This window comes from Tursiops truncatus, chromosome 16, assembly GCF_011762595.2.
Source record: "Tursiops truncatus isolate mTurTru1 chromosome 16, mTurTru1.mat.Y, whole genome shotgun sequence".
NCBI classification, from domain to species: Eukaryota; Metazoa; Chordata; class Mammalia; order Artiodactyla; family Delphinidae; genus Tursiops; species Tursiops truncatus.
In genome coordinates this window covers 54,983,450-55,000,565 of record NC_047049.1, presented here as the reverse complement: position 1 = coordinate 55,000,565, position 17,116 = coordinate 54,983,450, and the positions used below count along the sequence as shown (strand labels likewise).

Sequence of the window (17,116 nt, the reverse complement as noted above, 5' to 3'; positions counted from 1 at the left end):
TCGCAGGCTGCAAACTTTCCCGATGGAATCTTTTGAAAAGGTTTCTCCTTCCCTCTGGCAATCCCACCAGCAGCAGACATGTGCCCTGGGAAATGTAGCCTGGAATTTCCATCTGCCAAACACCAGGGCTTTTGCATCTCAACTTACTCTTAACGTAGGGTCCCTTCCGTGAAGTCATTTGAGGATGCAGCCTGCCGCTCTACCGCTGGACCCTATTTTTAAATATCCTGTGATCTAATTATTTTTACAACCAAATTTTCACTTGACTGTTCGGCCTCCTCTGAGACTATGTCATCACTCAGCCCTATTTGCAGGTTTAAGTGTACGGCTCTGAGGCTGTCTGAACACAGGAAAAGGTTTTGTTGTGCATATGTGTGCATAATGTCTTCATTGCTAAGTCATTCCTAAATCGTTAACCGCTTTAAAGACGTGTTCCATAAAAACCTGCTTCTGGGCTCCATCCTAGGCGGTGGAGCCAGCATGGTCCTGGCTGGATATTTCAGGAAGCTGAGGAGCAACCGCGAAGAACTGTTATGCCTAATCATGGCACCCGTCCGGATACTGTAGGAAAACTGCGACCCAAAATACCTCCTGAAGACAGAATGACTACATGGCCTGGGGCCGTCTGGCAGTGTCAAGATGTTGGGTTTTTCCAAGAATGGCACATAGAAGAAGACTACTAAGGGTTGAGCTTTACTTGGAAAATGGCCCTGTCAACGCCAGGAGAAGCGCTGGCAGTGTGGAAAATAAAGAAAGCTCTCGTGTAAGAAAATCTACCATGGGGCAATGGCATGATGGGAAGTATGGCACCGTCAAGAGCCACGTGTGGCAGCAGACAGATCTGGGTTCAAATCCCAGCTCTGCACCTTTCTAAAAGTGTGGCCTTGGACAATCTAATTAACTCCTCTGATGGCCAGTTTCCCATCTATAAAAATGAAGAACATTGCGTAAGGAACAAAGAAGATCATAAAGTAGCACAGCACCTAGAAATAGTAGCTGTTAAAGCATTATTATCATAATTATTTTCTCATATTAACTTCTTATATCTGTAGAGTGTTTTAGAGTTTGCAAAGGGCCTTCCTAATCATCCTTTTTTTAGGAAAACTAGGTAATTTATTCATGCAATTAAAAATTCAAAACAATATACAAATACACAATGAGAGTCTAGTGCCCACCTGTGTCTGTCTGCCCACTCCCTTCCTCACTGCTGCTCCTTCAGGCAACCACTTTCTTTAGCTTCTTATATATCCTCCAGTGTTCCTTTCTTTGTTTTGTTTTGTTTTGTTTTGTTTTGTTTTGTCTTTTAAACCCGGGCCTTCGGCAGTGAAAGCGCAGTCCCAACCACTGGACCGCTGGGGAATTCCCTCCAGTGTTCCTTTATGCACACACAATATGCATGTATTCAGATATTTTCCCTTCTCTTACACAAAGGTAGCATTCTATTTACACTATTCTATTCTTTGATGTTTTTACCTTACGACAGATCCTACAGCTAAACTGTATTCCATGGTGTGACTTTATCCAAGTTTCTTTAACCAGCCCCTTCTGGGTGGACACGTGGGCTGTTCCCAAGGCCAGCCTTCCATTACTCCCGACACTGCTACAGTGAAGACCCTCGTCCATTGTCATTTTGTACAAGAGCAGGCACGCTCTTAGAACAAATAGAATAAATAGCAATGAGATCAAAGGGCACGAGCATCTGTGATTCTGATCCATGTTGCCAATTGCTCCCCATCAGGACTGTACCATTTTGCACCTCCTCCCGCAATGGACAAGATTTTTACAAAGAAACAATCCCTTTGAACACTTTCACTGTCTCTTCTGCTAGCTACCCACCCCATGTTTCCATGGGTTTCTGTACTTTTACCATTTTAACCATTGTAAATGTACAATTCAGTGGCATTAAGTACATTCAAAATGTCATGCAACCAACACTACTGTCCATCTCCAGAATTCGTTCATCATCACACACTGAAGCTCTGTACCCATTAAACGATAACGCCCCATTCCTCCTTCTATCCATCCTTATCCTGTCCTGGCACTTATCCATGTAGCATGGTTTGAAGGGAACCAAGCCCCCTGCCAAGCCCCCTGAAATACTCCCATTTGCTCTCAGAACCATAACATTCTTTCAGTAATAACGGAACAGAGATTTTCATCGTATTATGAGAAATCAGCTTGGCAGAAAAAAACTGCCCTGGAAGAGGAAACCATAATCTTAAACTTACACATAAACTGGTGCGTAACTCATTTCTATGTGCAGCTTGCCATGCAGGTTGGGGTGCAGGATGCTGGAAAGGGGAGTGATGATGGTGTATCTCATGGCATGTGCAGCTAAGAGGATCAGAAAGGGAAGGCTGAGGCCAAGGACACATTTATCTGCTCACTCCACTAAGGGCAAGGCCTGGTTATCAGATACAGAAGGGTGAATCTAGTTTTGCAACAGGCAAATACTTTGTTTCCTAAGCCCTACAGTTCTGTAAGCACCTCCCTACCAGGACCAACCTCTCCCCAGACTCTCCAGCCTTGTCCAGATTCCTTGTTCCAATCTCCAAACCTCTCCAAAACTACAAGCCAGAGGGGTTAGGGGATAGGGAGAGAAAAGGAGGTGACAGTACATAGAAGGGACGCTAACTGAGACCATGCAGGTGAAGTGCTTAGCAGGGGGTCTGGCGCCCAGTACGTGCTCAGTAAACGGTGATGATGATATAGATGATGAAGACGATGATAATGTAAATCATGGACAAGCTTCCTCCAGTAGCAGCTGCTTGAACCATGGCTCAGCTCCTATCTATTGTAGCTGCTAACTTCCTTATTCTGACCTGGAACCTGTCCCCCTCCAGCTCCCACCCACGGATCTTAGTTCTACCTCTTGAGCCGCACAAAATCTGACTACCCTTCCAGGTATACACACCACCTACCAGTGGGTTGAAGAGAGTGATGATGGTTCTTTCTGGCATCTCCTCTTCTCCAGTTGGAACGTGCCATCATTCTGCACACATCCTTCATAAAACTCGGTTTCTAGAGCCTCATCAAGTGTTTTGACAGATTGGAAGAACGGAGGCAAGGAGAGAGTGGTTCCTGTCCCGTGAAACATAGAGATGGAACACAGCTGAGGAACAGGTAGAGCTTGATGGACACAAAGGCTGAGGGAACAGGATGAAAAGTGAGGGACTCCCTGGGTCAGAGGCTCAAAGAAATGGTTCCTGACGTCTCACTCCAGAGTGGAGACCCATGAGGGTACCAACGCTGGACTCTTGGCTGGTCAGCCCTGGACGAAGGCTTGATAGTGTTCCACGGCCGAATCCCCGGAGATTCTGTTATTTAAGTGTGCTACTTCTGAGGTTCACCTCATGTGAGCCCATCTAAGTGGGATATTAGCGAGCCACCCTCTCTATCTTTAGGTGGAGAATTAAGCTGGGGTATGATAACTTTGAATTTCACGTTCCAGGGGCCAAGTCCCACTCTGACCAGAAGAGACCTCTCTCTCCTGTGATAACCTGTTTGCAGGACGGGACAGAGTATTGGAACAAAGTGCCACAGAGCAGGGAGGAGACACTGAGTACAGCTTTCCTCCTTCCCCTGGAAACCCCTGCAGCCTCCACGACCTGTGGGCACATCACAGCACCAGCATTAAGATCTACCAATCAACAGTGGTTAACAGGTTGGCAGATCCCTGGCGCTGAACTCCAATTAGATTATATGTCTACACACATTTTTTTTTTTGTCCCATGTGATTCTGCAGCTCAAATTATCCAAGTATGTGTTCACTACTGCAACTCAGCAGCTTAATTTCCTAAACCTTCATTCATTCCTTCCCATGGAGAAAACCTCCTCCATCCATTATCCTCCCTCCTCACATCACTCTTCTAAAAACCTCCCTAGAGCAAATGCCCACAAACACTCCCTTCTCTATTAAGCCCAGCAACAATTTCAAGAATGAAGGCAGAAGTGCTCTTTGACACACAGAACACAGCACCAAGAAAGTTCATGGCCACTGGTGTCTCCTCTAAGGGTGTCACCGAACACCTGTGAGCAGAATAGCCATCAGCGGCTCCCTGCTTCTCCCAGTTCACTAACCACAGGGTCGTGCAGCCAGTTGCAAGACACCTGGTCGGTGTGAACAGTCCCCATGACATCACCAGCTGGGTTACTTGTGCATGCCGGGACAGATCCAGGTGGCTCGGCACTGGGGCCTGGAGGATTCTCCTACACAGTGGATGGACGTGGAGGTCAAGTTCAGGTTCCGTGGCCCCGGGTGGAGGATAGGCGTTGCTGCACAGAGCCAGCCTTGCCCTCCCCAGGCTGTGACCGTAAGTGCTTCCCAGCAATGTACCACCTTTATTGATTCTGCCTAATTTTTCTCCCCATCCACCTTCTCTTTTCTGTTTTGGATGGTAGTGACTGCCTGAGTGAGCCCTTATGAGTCAACTCCACCTACTTTTGGTCAAACTCCACTCCTGGCTTGGTGATCTTCCAAGACAAATGCAGAAGCCACAGGAGGCTGGAGAGGTGCCCTGGCAGAGAGTTGCCTAACAGAACTTCAATTAATTTCTCAAGTTGCCATCAGGATCTCCAACATGGGAGCAGAGCTCAGCGTCCAAGCCTGGCGGGTCACCTGGCTGGCGTACTAGGTAGACATTTAGGATATCGGGGCCTCTTTACCTCTGCCTTTCAATACTAGAACCAATTCCTGATTCCAACACTCATACACACACGAGAGGGAAAAAGCTTTTGAATTCCACATACTTCCTAAGTCAAGAGGCAGAATGAACGGAAGGCGAGAGAGGCAGTGAGGAAAGCAGACACGGAAGCAGAGAGAACATCACTTCCAGTTTGGCTCCGGTCTCTCTCTCACACTTAGACCCTTAACTGTGCTCACTCCACACTTCAGACTTACAGCCCTCCTGTTCCCCAGCACCCACGGTGGCTCTAGAATTTTTATATAAGAAGTTGAGAATCTGGTTGGAAGAGGAACTAGGGAACCGTTTTGAGGCCACAGTGGCTTATTAAGCACAGTCCCTTGATGTTGAATAAATACTTCGTGGGGGTGACTCAGGCATGATCAGGGTACTCCCACTGCCCAGCAATTGCCACTCCAGTTGGTTGAGTCCTTCTCTTTCCTCTCAACTCACGATGTCCATGCCATGGACTTAGCTTTTCTCCTCTCCCTTCCTTCCCCTTACCCAGAAGAACACTGCACAGACCTTCCCATGCTCAGCTTCTCAGTGAGACCCAATTAAACACATTCAGTGAATATTGCTTATTTACTCAGCAGCTGGGTATGGTACCTGGATGGATGCCAGGCACTGCCTAACAAGCCCTGAATCTATTCAAGGCTTTACAGTTTGCAAAGCTTCCACATTCAGCATCTTCTTCAACTCTCACAACTACTTAGAAGAGAAACGGTCCTTATCCCACCTTAAACATGAGGACAAAAACAAGCATGCCAACACAAATTTTAGACACAGAGACCTGAACTGAAATTTCACCTCTAATTGCTCTGTGTGAGCGGGGACAGGTGTGAGTCTCAGTTTTCCCATCTATAAAATGGGACTGTAACTACCCCCCTTGTAAGATTATTGTTAGATCTAGAGATAACATATTTAAGCTGCCACACAAAGTATGTGGAATGGAGTATAAGCTCTTAAATGGTAACAACTTTAATTTTTTTTTTTTTTTTTTGCAGTACGCGGGCCTCTCACTGTTGTGGCCTCTCCCGTTGCAGAGCACAGGCTCCGGACGCGCAGGCTCAGCGGCCATGGCTCACGGGCCTAGCCGCTCCGCGGCACATGGGATCTTCCCGGACCGGGGCATGAACCCGCGTCCCCTGCATCGGCAGGCGGACTCTCAACCACTGCGCCACCAGGGAAGCCCTTTTTTTTTTTTAAATGGTAACAACTTTGATGACAATGAAGATGATGGTCGTGGTGGTACTGGTGATGATGATGAGTACACTAACCAAGATGTTGGTAGTGGTTTTGTTGTTTATATTTTCTAATTTTTCTACAGACTACTATCATCTAAGAAAAAAAAAATGATTCAAGTCCTTTCAAATCCTCCTGATGAGAGCCTGATTCTTCTACTCTAGGGCATCACGTTAATTCTGAGAAAACCCACTAGGAAGCCAGCAGCTTTGGGAAGATGCCATCTTAATGCCTGGCCAAGGCCTCATTCCCCTTGCTTGGTCTCACTCACCACGTATTCAAGTCCAGGTAATTGTGCCCAGCAGCCACGGGCCCCATGTAATTGCCCCTAAATTGCTCCAGTAGCCTTTCTAGGCGAGAGTTCTTCACAATTAGTCCTCGCATCACGATGTTGAAAGACGAGTGATTATTTGGGGGAATTACTTGTCAGCAAGAAGACTAGGCTCTGATAGGACATAATAGAGGCCGTGTGTTCATTACAATCTGCGAGATGCTATCACATCGTTTCTTAATCCTCAGCTCATTATGCATTCCAGCCTCAGCCCCCTGTCGTTACTGTGAGCTTGTTACACCTGCAAAGAAAAGCATCTCAAGTGAGGACAGTTTCAGGACTGTGAGGGCGCATCCGTATGCAGGTGGTCAGCAAGCATCTTCTTAATGAGCCTAATTTTGCCTTGGATCCAGAGAACAGCACGTATATCTTCGAGGGCAAGCACGCCCACACGCACACAGAGGCAGGCACGCTTAGGACATCTCGTGAAAAATATCTAAACGCTTCCTGATTACATTCCTTCTATTTCGCCTTCTTTGGGTCTGTTTGTTTTTTTTAAGCAACTAGGAATGATTTCTTGAGATAGGAAACCAAAATTCTCAATCAAGTATTCAGTGTACCAAGTATTCTCAATCAAGTGTTCAAAATTCTCAATCAAGTGCCAAGCCTGACGTAGGCACAGGGGGATAACAGAGAAGGAGAACACATGTCCTCATGGAGTTTGTAATTGAGTTAGAGAGAAATGCTCAGTGCCCACAGAACAAGGAGCAAAAAGAGTGGCAGCAGCAGGAGAGCAGGAGGGTAAAATCATATTCCAAATGTCCCTGGCGTTCTGAGAACAGAAGGGAGAGTGCATCGGGGGAGACCTAGGGGAGAAGTAGACATTGGGTTTAGCCTAGAGGAATGGGTCAGGCAGGGGGTAGAAGCAGGGAGGATGGTCTTCTGTGAGCAGAGGGAAAGAGAAGGGATGAGAGAGAGAGAGGAGGACGCGTGTGTAAATCTTGATGAGAAACGCGACAGGTCTCCATGGCGCTACTCTGATGTCCTCGTTCTCTGGGGTAGATTAAAGAGTTGGGGGTAAAACGGACAGGGGCTAGGAAGCTAATGAGGCCCTTGCCCTCAGGAAAGCTTAAGGGGAACTGGCTCCTGCAATCTTGTTTTATAGCTTAGAACCCCATCTTCCAATTCGGCAGGACTCTTCTGTATCAGTTTCACCCTTGACGGGGTGCTCTTCATGCTTGCTGAGGGCGTCCATAGTTGCGGATCACTTGTTCCGTACAGCTTAAGGAGAGCCAAATCCCTAAGGGCAGTAGCCTCAGATTTCATCCCTCTTTGTTCATCCCATAAGTGTGAGCCTCCACTTTCATTCTGCCCCACCTCCCAAGCCAAGTCATTTTAGGATCTAGCCGCAGGGGGCCAGTGCTGGGTCAGCTCTCAGCGATGGGCAGGAGGCTTACAGGGATTAAGGCGAGGCGGGGGGACACCAGATTTGGTTTCAAAGCAATCTTCACCAGGATATTGGATGGCGTTTAGGGAGCCACTAATGGAGATGGGGGCGGGAGGTGGCCAGCCCTTTGGAAAATAATAACGCCTGAAGATTTTCCATCCTGATAGTGAAATCGAGTCGCCCAAAGGCGGGCCACCACTCGGGATCGCTGCCCTACTTTGCGCGGTTAGGGGGGAGTCAATGACACCAGGAGGCCTTGTACCAGGCCAGGGAAGGAAAAAGCCACCAGCAGCGCTGTCTCCAAGTCAGCACCGGGGCAGGACAAAGGCCTCATGGGATCCGAAGCCAGTCTGGGCCCAGGAAGGGGATGAAAAAGTAGCTAATTAACCATTTTGCCAAGGTCGGCATTCAGGGAACGTGGCCTTCAGGATTGCTGACTCAGAAGTCACCCTCTAACACAGAGCCTGGGCTTAATCCCTCTCAGCTCTCCTTTCCTGCCAGACCAAACTGTTTACCCATCCTGCTCAGAGCCTGTTGCAGCCTCCTTTCTGCCTTTCCCCAAGGCCATGCATGCTCCTCCAGTTCGCCTTCCGGACAAACCTCCCTGATTCCGTCCCCCGGTGGGACCCAGCGCTGCCACCGTGGATTTCTCTGTCTGCATTAGCGAACTCAGCAAGGTGCCACGAAAGAGCACGGGCGCTGCAGACCCAGGGCTGGAATTCCAGCTCTGACACTGGTGTGCGGGGGGAACTTGTAACCCTCACTCCCTGAGACTCTGTTCATGGACATCCTTACAGCTCACTCCTGATTTGCGGCGAGGACTAAGTGAAATGTGGTGGAGGTGAGGTGGCCCGCCTCTGGCCGGGCACATAGTAGGCGCTACGTTATTTCTCTCTCTTCAGAACATGGGCCCCTGAGAGTAAGAACTGGGTGCACTTCCTCTCTCCTCTGCGCCATCCCAGCGGGGCTAGAACAGGACTGTGTGTGCAGGGTGGGCTGGTGGCCAGCGCCCAGAGGTCTGCATTACCCTCCATAGAACCACCAACCCAAGGGGCCAACGTAGCATCGCTCTCCGGGCTCCAAGACATGGCAGCTCATCTGGGTAATGAGTTGAGAACTGCCCAGGCTGCCACCCCTCTCACCCACCAGCCTCACCACCCCCAGCCCTACCCCACATTCCCAGACACCCACACAACCTACCCTTTGCTGGCAGGGGCAAAATCAGCAGCAACTTCTGGCGGGGGGGCACAACTTCCCTCACTCACTCCCTTCTTCCCCCTGTGCTGACAGCTTTTTTAAAAGTCACGTTTCATTATCAAGACGGAAGATCTCCAGAGCTGCTTCCCAAGGGATGGTCAACTAAGCAGCAGAACAGCTCAATGGAAAGAACCAGAAGGCTATGACAGGATCCTGCTCTGCCATGTATTGGCTGAGCAACCTTGAGCCAGTCGCTTAACTTCTCTGAGCCTCTTTTTCCATATCTGCAAAAAAGAGAATTAAGAAGGAAAAATTGGCAGGGTTTTCAGTGAGAGGCTAAAGCAAGATAATGTATATGAAAGGGCTTTGTTACCAGAAAGGGCTGTAAAAAATGGGAGGGGTGGTTGTTTGGAAGGACATTTTTTACAGGAGACAGCCTAAGGCTATCTGCCTTCCACGTACAGATTATGTGCTTCCTATGTGACAGGCAGGGCACTAGGCTGGAGGAAAACAAAGGACCTGTTTCTGCCCTGGAAGAGCCTCCATTCTCTTGGAGGAGAGACACAGTGAATATGTCCTATGCCATGCGAGCAGGGCTATGAGGGGTGGAGCAGGTGGGGCTTAGGGAGCTGAGGAGGGTGGGGTTACTGGTGTGTAGGGCGTGGTCAGGGAGGGCCTTTGCAGCAGAACTGCCTGTCCGCAGACGCCTCCCACTGCCAACTCCCTTCCCCTGAGAGAGTCTGATGGCAGCCAAGGGAGGACGAAAGACCCCCTCCTACTGGTTGGCAGATTCTTGCCAACAACATCATTGTTGAACGTCGTCCCAGAAGTACAAGCCAGTGCACTTACATAAGGAGAAAAATAAGAGGCACATATATGAGAAAGGAGGAAGCAGATATAATATGATATGCAGATGGTATGATTATATATCCAATTAAACTGAAAAACTTTAGAAAGAAAAAGAGAATTGAGGGCATCCCTGGTGGCGCAGTGGTTAAGAATCCGCCTGCCAATGCAGGGGACACGGGTTCGAGCCCTGATCCAGGAAGATCCCATATGCCACGGAGCAACTAAGCCCATGCACCACAACTACTGAGCTTGCGCTCTAGAGCCCGCGAGCCACAACTACTGAAGCCTGCGTGCCTAGAACCTGTGCTCCGCAACAAGACAAGCCACTGCAATGAGAAGTCCACGCACCGCAACAAAGAGTAGCCCCTGCTTGCTGCAACTAGAGAAAGCCCACGCACAGCAACGAAAACCCAATGCAGCCAAAAACAAAATTAATTTTTAAAAAAAAACAGCAGTTACCTCTGGGGTTGGGGGTGGAGTAACTGGGATGGGACACGAGGGAACGTTCTGGAGTGATAAGATTCAATGTATGCAAGTTTTTACTCAAAAGAATAATAACTGTAAACAAATATTAAACTCGGAAGCAGTGCTGTCCAACAGAACATTCTCAGCGAAGGAAATTGTTCTGCGTCTGTGCTGTCGTCAGTCACTGTGGCTGCAGAGCTCCTGACATCGGGTGACTGAATCAGGTTCTGTGACACATAGGCTCTCCCAGATCCTCCCAGCCCTGTGGCCGGCAGGGCAGGGCGACCTTCACATCAGAGACAAAGGTGTTTTTGGAAAGAATGGGTAAGGGACTCACCCAAGGTCACACAGAGCAGCGAGACGACCAAGGGCAGAAAGTTCTGAATCTCCCCATTCTGAGGTGTAGTCTCACTTCCCTCACATCGCAGAGGGAGAGAAAAGCCTTAGAGCTGGGGGTAAGGACAGACCTGGAAGATGGAAAAGCTCCGGGAGTCTCCGCAAGATGCCAGAGACGCTGAAGGCCCAACTTAGAGAGGACAAACTTCTTTCTGAAGGGGACGAACTCTGGTCTAACAATGACAATATTCTAGTCCATTCTGACACTTTAAACATGTAAACGCGGTTTCACACAGAGAGTCTTTCATTCCATCCTGGCAACTCGCAGGCTCCTTAGTTGTGGCATGCGAACTCTTAGTTGAGGCATGCATGTGGGATCTAGTTCCCTGACCAGGGATCGAACCCGGGCCCCCTGCATTGAGAGCTCGGAGTCTTACCCACTGCGCCACCAGGGAAGTCCCTGTGACACAGCTCTGTAAATGACAAGGCTAGAAACTGGAGCCAGAAGCCCAGAGGACAGCAGAGTCCTGACGAATCAGAGCCGAGCTAGAGCTGTCCAGACCCCACAGGAGTGGGAGGATGGAGTCATGAGCAGGCCCTTCTTTCTCACAGCAAGCACCTGAGCTGCGTTCTGCATTTGCCTCTGAGGTGTTTGCCCTTAGAGAGGGATTACCTTTAGCCCATGAATCTCCCACGTTCCTGACATCACTAGGATCATCACCACCATACGTAATGAGCCATCTCCTTTCGCCCAGCAAGCAGCATGCCGACCCCTTCTTTCTGGAGGCTGCGGTCAAGAGGGGAGCTTTACACGATCGAATTAACATAGGGAAAAGGGACTTCTGGGCTCTCCTATATCCCACCAGCCTGTCAGGATGGAAGATGGAAAATTCATCGCTAGTAAACCGTGTGCACACGTGCGCGCGTGAGAGACAGACAGAGAGAGACAGAGAGACAGAGAGAGAGAAACAGAGAGAAACAGAGACAGAGAGAAACAGAGACAGAGAGAGAAACAGAGAGAGACAGAGAGAAACAGAGACAGAGACAGAGAGAGAAACAGAGAGAGACAGAGAGAGAGAGAGAGACAGAGAGAGAGAGAGAGAGAGAGAGAGAAACAAAGAGAGACAGAGAGAGAGAGACAGAGAGAAACAGAGACAGAGAGAGAGAGAGAAACAGAGACAGAGAGACAGAGAGAGAGAGACAGAGAGACAGAGAGAGACAGAGAGAAACAGAGACAGAGAGAGAGAGAGAGAACCAGAGAGAGACAGAGAGAGAGAGAGACAGAGAGAGAGAGAGAGAGAGAGAGTCTTTACAAAACCTTAAAGGGGCGGGTATTTTTTATTCTTATTTTTTTGAGATGAGAATTGAGTCAGAAGGGACTGAATGACCTACCCATGTCAGCTGTATTAAGTCTTCCTGTGTGCTATTCGCATGCCATCAATTATGGGACGTGCCTGGTAAGTTCCCTGAAAGCACCACTTTTAATCAGCAAAGGGCACTGCTGAAGTCACAGCCAGGTGTCTGTCTGACAGGGTCCTCCTTGGCTTCATTTTCCTTGGCCCCAGACTCAGGCATTGTCACTGTGCTGGTCCTCTGGAACACCTCCCCCAGTTGATGGATGGCATACTCAGCTCTAGAGAGCAGGCATTATGGAGACGCCCACTGTGCTAAGCACTGGGCCTGGGGCAGGAATGGGAGGGGGTGGAGACTGGGGGATATAAAAAAACACAGCAGCAGGGGCTGGGTTCTAGAAGGTAATAGGCATCTAGGAGCTTAGACACCAGGGCTCCAGACTGAGCTATCAGTCACGTCCACAACCGGAGAGAACAAGTTGTTGATATTTGGCCTGCAAAGATAATACCTTATGAGTTTAAGTGAGACTCTGTGTCTTAAACATGGTCATAGCGATCGTTATGGAGCAGCTCCCGTTTGCCAGCCCCTGTGCTGAGCGCATTATACAGCACAGCCTCAATTAAGCCTCGTCTGAATTGAAGAGGCTTGTGAAACAGACGCGCTATCATCACCGTCTTACACATGAGGAGGCTGATGCCTGCCAGAAAGCCACCCAGCTTGGCTCGTAGGTGGTGGAGCCAGGATTTGAACCCAGGCAGTGCGATTCCAGAGCCTCATGCTGAACTGTCAGTGTAGGCCTCACCCTATAAAAGACTTTTTCCTGAGCCTCTGTGCATCTAACACACATATGGAAATTCAAGGAACACCTCATTTAAAACCTATATGATTACCTTTAGCCACGAAGGTGCAAAGTCCCTCTTCATCAATTTACTAAACCCCTGCCCACGCCCAAATGAACGCTTTGGCCACATTTTTGTCCATAGGGGTGACATAAAACAAACAAAACAAATCCTTGTCTATCTGAGCATACAGGGGTCCCAGGCTACCCTCTGGGTCCTGAACTTCTTTGTCTCATTTTGTGGTCAGTTCAGAGGACCCCTAGGCTGGACATCACCTCATACCTGGAACATAGTACCTAGTGTAGGGGGCACTGGGGCTTGAAAAGGGCTCTGTCCTTTAGCAGCCTGTGTCCTGGGGTAACCTGTCCAATAAGCTCTAGAGCCCTGCCCTGCCCTCAGTACAGCAGAGATGACACTGCTGATAGCAGTGATCTGATAACAGATGACTCTGTCACTGACTGATCACCTGCTCAGTGCCAGGCACTTCCTGCCTTATCTAATTTGGTCCACACAGCCACCCTGGAAGGGAAGTACTATAACAAACTGCATTTTACAGATGGGGAAGCTGAGGCCCAGAGGGATAAATGATTTGTGCAGAGTCAGATAACTAGTAAGTGCCATGCCCACGTTCATTCTATGCAAGGCCTTGCTCTTGAACCACTGGCAGGTCTGTGGGCACCCTGCAGAGCTCTGCAGAAGATAAGGGCCCAGCAGGTGAATGGAAACACATCCCACCTCCCAGCACCTGGTCTTACTGGGCAGCCTGGGCTCCTGCCTAATTCCGTCCTCTTGGTCTTAGGCTGACTCATTCAGAGGTATAGAAGAATCCATCTCTTCCTGCCTTTTTTTTTTTTTTAATTTCCTTTTTATTTTTGGTTGTGTTGGGTCTTCGTTGCTGCACGCGGGCTTTCTCTACTTGCGGCGAGCGGGGGCTACTCTTCGTCACGGTGCGTGGGCTTTTCATTGCAGTGGCTTCTCTTGTTGCGGAGCACAGGCTCTAGGTGCACGGGCTTCAGTAGTTGTGGCACGTGGGCTCAGTAGTTGTAGCTCACGGGCTCAGTAGTTGTGGCTCATGGGCTCAATAGTTGTGGCGCGCAGCTCTAGAGCCCAGGCTTAGTAGTTGTGGCGCACGGGCTTAGTTGCTCTGCGGCATGTGGGATCTTCCCGGACCAGGGATTGAACCCTGCATTGCCAGGCAGATTCTTAACCACTGTGCCACCAGGGAAGTCCCTCTTCCAGCTTTAAGAGACCACTTCTGCCGGATGGTACCCATCTCTAGAAACGACACATACTCCTTGATTGGGCAGCCAGCTTAGTGCAGCTCTCAACACAGGATAGGCATCTGATGAATGTTGATACAGGAACCCATTCATGTTCCACTCCTCTGGAGGTGGAATCCTGCCTCTGGTGGTGCGTGGCAGCCCCATCAGACGCTGCTTCTTCAGGCGCCAGGGCAGACTGTTTCGGCATTTCCCCAGCTGGCCCTTGCAGGTCTGTGCAACCACCTGAAACCAAGCAAGTCCTGAAACACATCAGACAGATCAATTGTGGAGCTGCCACCGGTAGGAGCTCATTAAGGATTTGCTTCCTCTGGGACCCAGAGAGCCCCTAGTCCCCAGCCCTCAGCCCATTCTCATCCTCCTTTCACCATCCTCCCGCCAAACATCCTTCTAAGTGCACATATGTAGTGCCAGGCCCTGTTCTAAATGCTTGACATGTATTAACTCATTCAGCCTCACAATCACCATTAGGCTAGGTTTGCTAGGAAAAGCCCTGGTTTATGTTATTGTATTATATTATCACATAGTGTCACATCATATCCCATCATATTATTCAATTTCATGGTGAAAAATACAAAAGAGATAAAAGGATATGCCAGCCCGTATCCAGGATGGGCTACCCTGCAACAGCTTTTAAATGGGGACCAGAATGGGCCCCTGCTTTCTCCCTGCAGCCCAGCCAGCTCTGCACTGAGTCCTGGCTGTGACCCAGACCAGAGCCAGAGACTTGTAGCCCTTGGGACAGGATGGTGGAGCCTGGGCTAAGCTGGTGTTTCCCAAACTTGGATCTTCCCAGGACTTCTGTCTCATTTTTGCCCTATTCAACTAGTACCTCTACTTTTTAACTCTTTACTTAAGAATTAATATTTAAATTGGTTCACTTTAACTTGAAGAATTTTTAAAGGGAACAGCATCACTGTCCCAAAGGAGATGGTATGGAGTAGCTGCTAAGAACATGGGTTCTGGATTGAATTCAAGCTCGGCCCTTTCCTCCCTGTGACTCTCTGGGTATTTACTAAAATTCTCCGAACTGCAGTTTCTGTAACTGAAAAATGGGGGCCTAGAACCTCTCTCATAGGGTTGTTGGTGAGGATCAATTCACAACAATGCTTGTAAGTTGGTGTTAGCTGCTACTTAGGAGATAACTGGAAAAACAAGCACAAAGAAAATCAAACAATTTATTAAATATTATTAACCAGACACTGCCTGCCTGAAGCCCAGTTTTCTCTTTGCCAGAGACAGAGATGGACAAAGGTTAGAGCAGTTTTGAAAACTTATAAACACCAAATGAGACTTTCTTCTTACTGTGTTCAGAAGTACTGAGGAGAGTGGAAAGGGGAATAACTATCTCGCGCTGTGAGACGCTATTATCAGGGCCATGCCTGTGTCCCATCTAGAACCATCTTGTGTACTACCTGTGTCACTCAGTCCACACTCCGGGAAAGGCTGGGTCGAGCAGTGATTTCCTAGGGGTGGGGAGGGGGTGGAGGGAGGTCCCCGTCTGATCCTCCCAGGTCCTCTTCCTCCCCCACCCCTGCTGGGCTGTGCCTGTCTTCCCCAGGTGAGAATTACTATGTCTCACGAGAGTTGTCATTTGCGGGGGAGTGTCACTCACGTGAAGGGTCTAGAGGCAAGAAAAGGGGCTGAGACCAGCCTGTGAAGGGGAACCTTAGCCAATTTAGGCAACTGGTATTAAGATGGAGCCTTAAGGGTCGTTTGCACCCACTGTAGCCCCTTCTTACTTAGTTCAACAACCAAGTGAAAAGTTCAGGCAGATGATGATAAAACCAAGACAAACGACAATTAGCTTAAATTGGACAAGGTAGTAGATGACAATAAGGAACTAGGGTTAGTATAGCTGGGTATGATGATTTCACAGCTATGCTTTTCTTTAAAAGTCCATATCTATTAGAGAAATACAGTAATGTCTTTGTCATTTTTTCCCTTTTTGTCAATTTTTAACTTATTTATCTGAGGCTATGTTATTAAGTGCAAATAAATTTGAACTGCTTAGTTTTCTGGTTCATTTGCCTTCCACGTAGAGTTTAACTAACGATTTAAAAAGAAATAATGCTGGGGAATTCCCTGGTGGTCCAGTGGTTACGACTCCGCGCTTTCACTGCCGAGGGCCCAGGTTCCATCCCTGATCAGGGAACTAAGATCCCACAAGCTGGGCTTCCCTGGTGGTGCAGTGGTTGGGAGTCCGCCTGCCGATGCAGGGGACACGGGTTCGTGCCCCGGTCCGGGAAGATCCCACATGCCGCGGAGCGGCTGGGCCCATGAGCCATGGCCGCTGAGCCTGCGCGTCCGGAGCCTGTGCTCCGCAACGGGAGAGGCCACAACAGTGAGAGGCCGGCATACCACAAAAAAAAAAAAAAAAAAAAAAAAGATCCCACAAGCTGCATGGCATGGCCAATAAATAAATAAATAAACAACAACAAAATAAAAATTTTTAAAAAGAAAGAAATAACACTGATCTTTACACATTTTTCCAGATATTAGAAAAAAAGAAACATAATCTAACTCATATTATGAGGCCTATAAAATATTGATATCAAAACTGACCAAAAAACAGTATGAGAAAGGAAAACTACAGGCCAAATCTTGTTCTTGAGATTGAAACAACATTCATTAATAAAATATTAGCAAGTTAATTTCAACAGTATATAAAAAGGATAATATACCATGACCACATTGAGTTTATTCTGAGAATACGAAGATGATTTAATATTGTGCCATATACTACATTAAGAAAAAAAAGGATAAAAATCTTGTTATCATCTCAATAGATTCACAAGAAGCATTTGAGAAGATCCAACATTGATTCATACATTATAAAAAAAAAACCTCAACCAAAAAGAAATAGAAGGAAACTCCCTTATCTGATAAAGGCAACCTACATAACAATGTACAGTAAACTTCAATTGCTCTGGATACCCAGCAGAAAGCAAACGGCACCCTTGGATGGGGTGACTTGAAGAGTTGGTGGTTTTTTTTTTTTTTTTTTTGGTCACATCTCTAGGCATGCAGGATCTCAGTTCCCCGACCAGGGACTGAACCCATGTACCCTGCAGCAGAAACACAGAATCTTAACCACTGGACCGTCAGGGAAGTCCTGAAGAGTGTTTTATACAGTAACTGTTTACATAGGT

General features: G+C 48.2%; 1 long non-coding RNA gene across 2 annotated transcripts; it reads right to left on the bottom strand.

Moving 5' to 3' along the window:
• Nucleotides 1–5,716: 5,716 nt before the first annotated feature.
• Nucleotides 5,717–15,169, bottom strand: LOC109550131 (uncharacterized). Of its 2 annotated transcripts, XR_012326573.1 has the most exons (4): nucleotides 13,440–15,169; nucleotides 11,166–11,279; nucleotides 8,846–9,126; nucleotides 5,717–6,499 (listed from the first exon to the last, which is right to left on the bottom strand). It is a non-coding gene; the product is annotated as an uncharacterized lncRNA (long non-coding RNA). The 2 variants fall into 2 exon arrangements; XR_002176513.3 differs by lacking the exon at nucleotides 13,440–15,169 and having other exon boundaries at nucleotides 11,166–11,480.
• Between the last annotated feature and the right edge of the window lie 1,947 nt (nucleotides 15,170–17,116).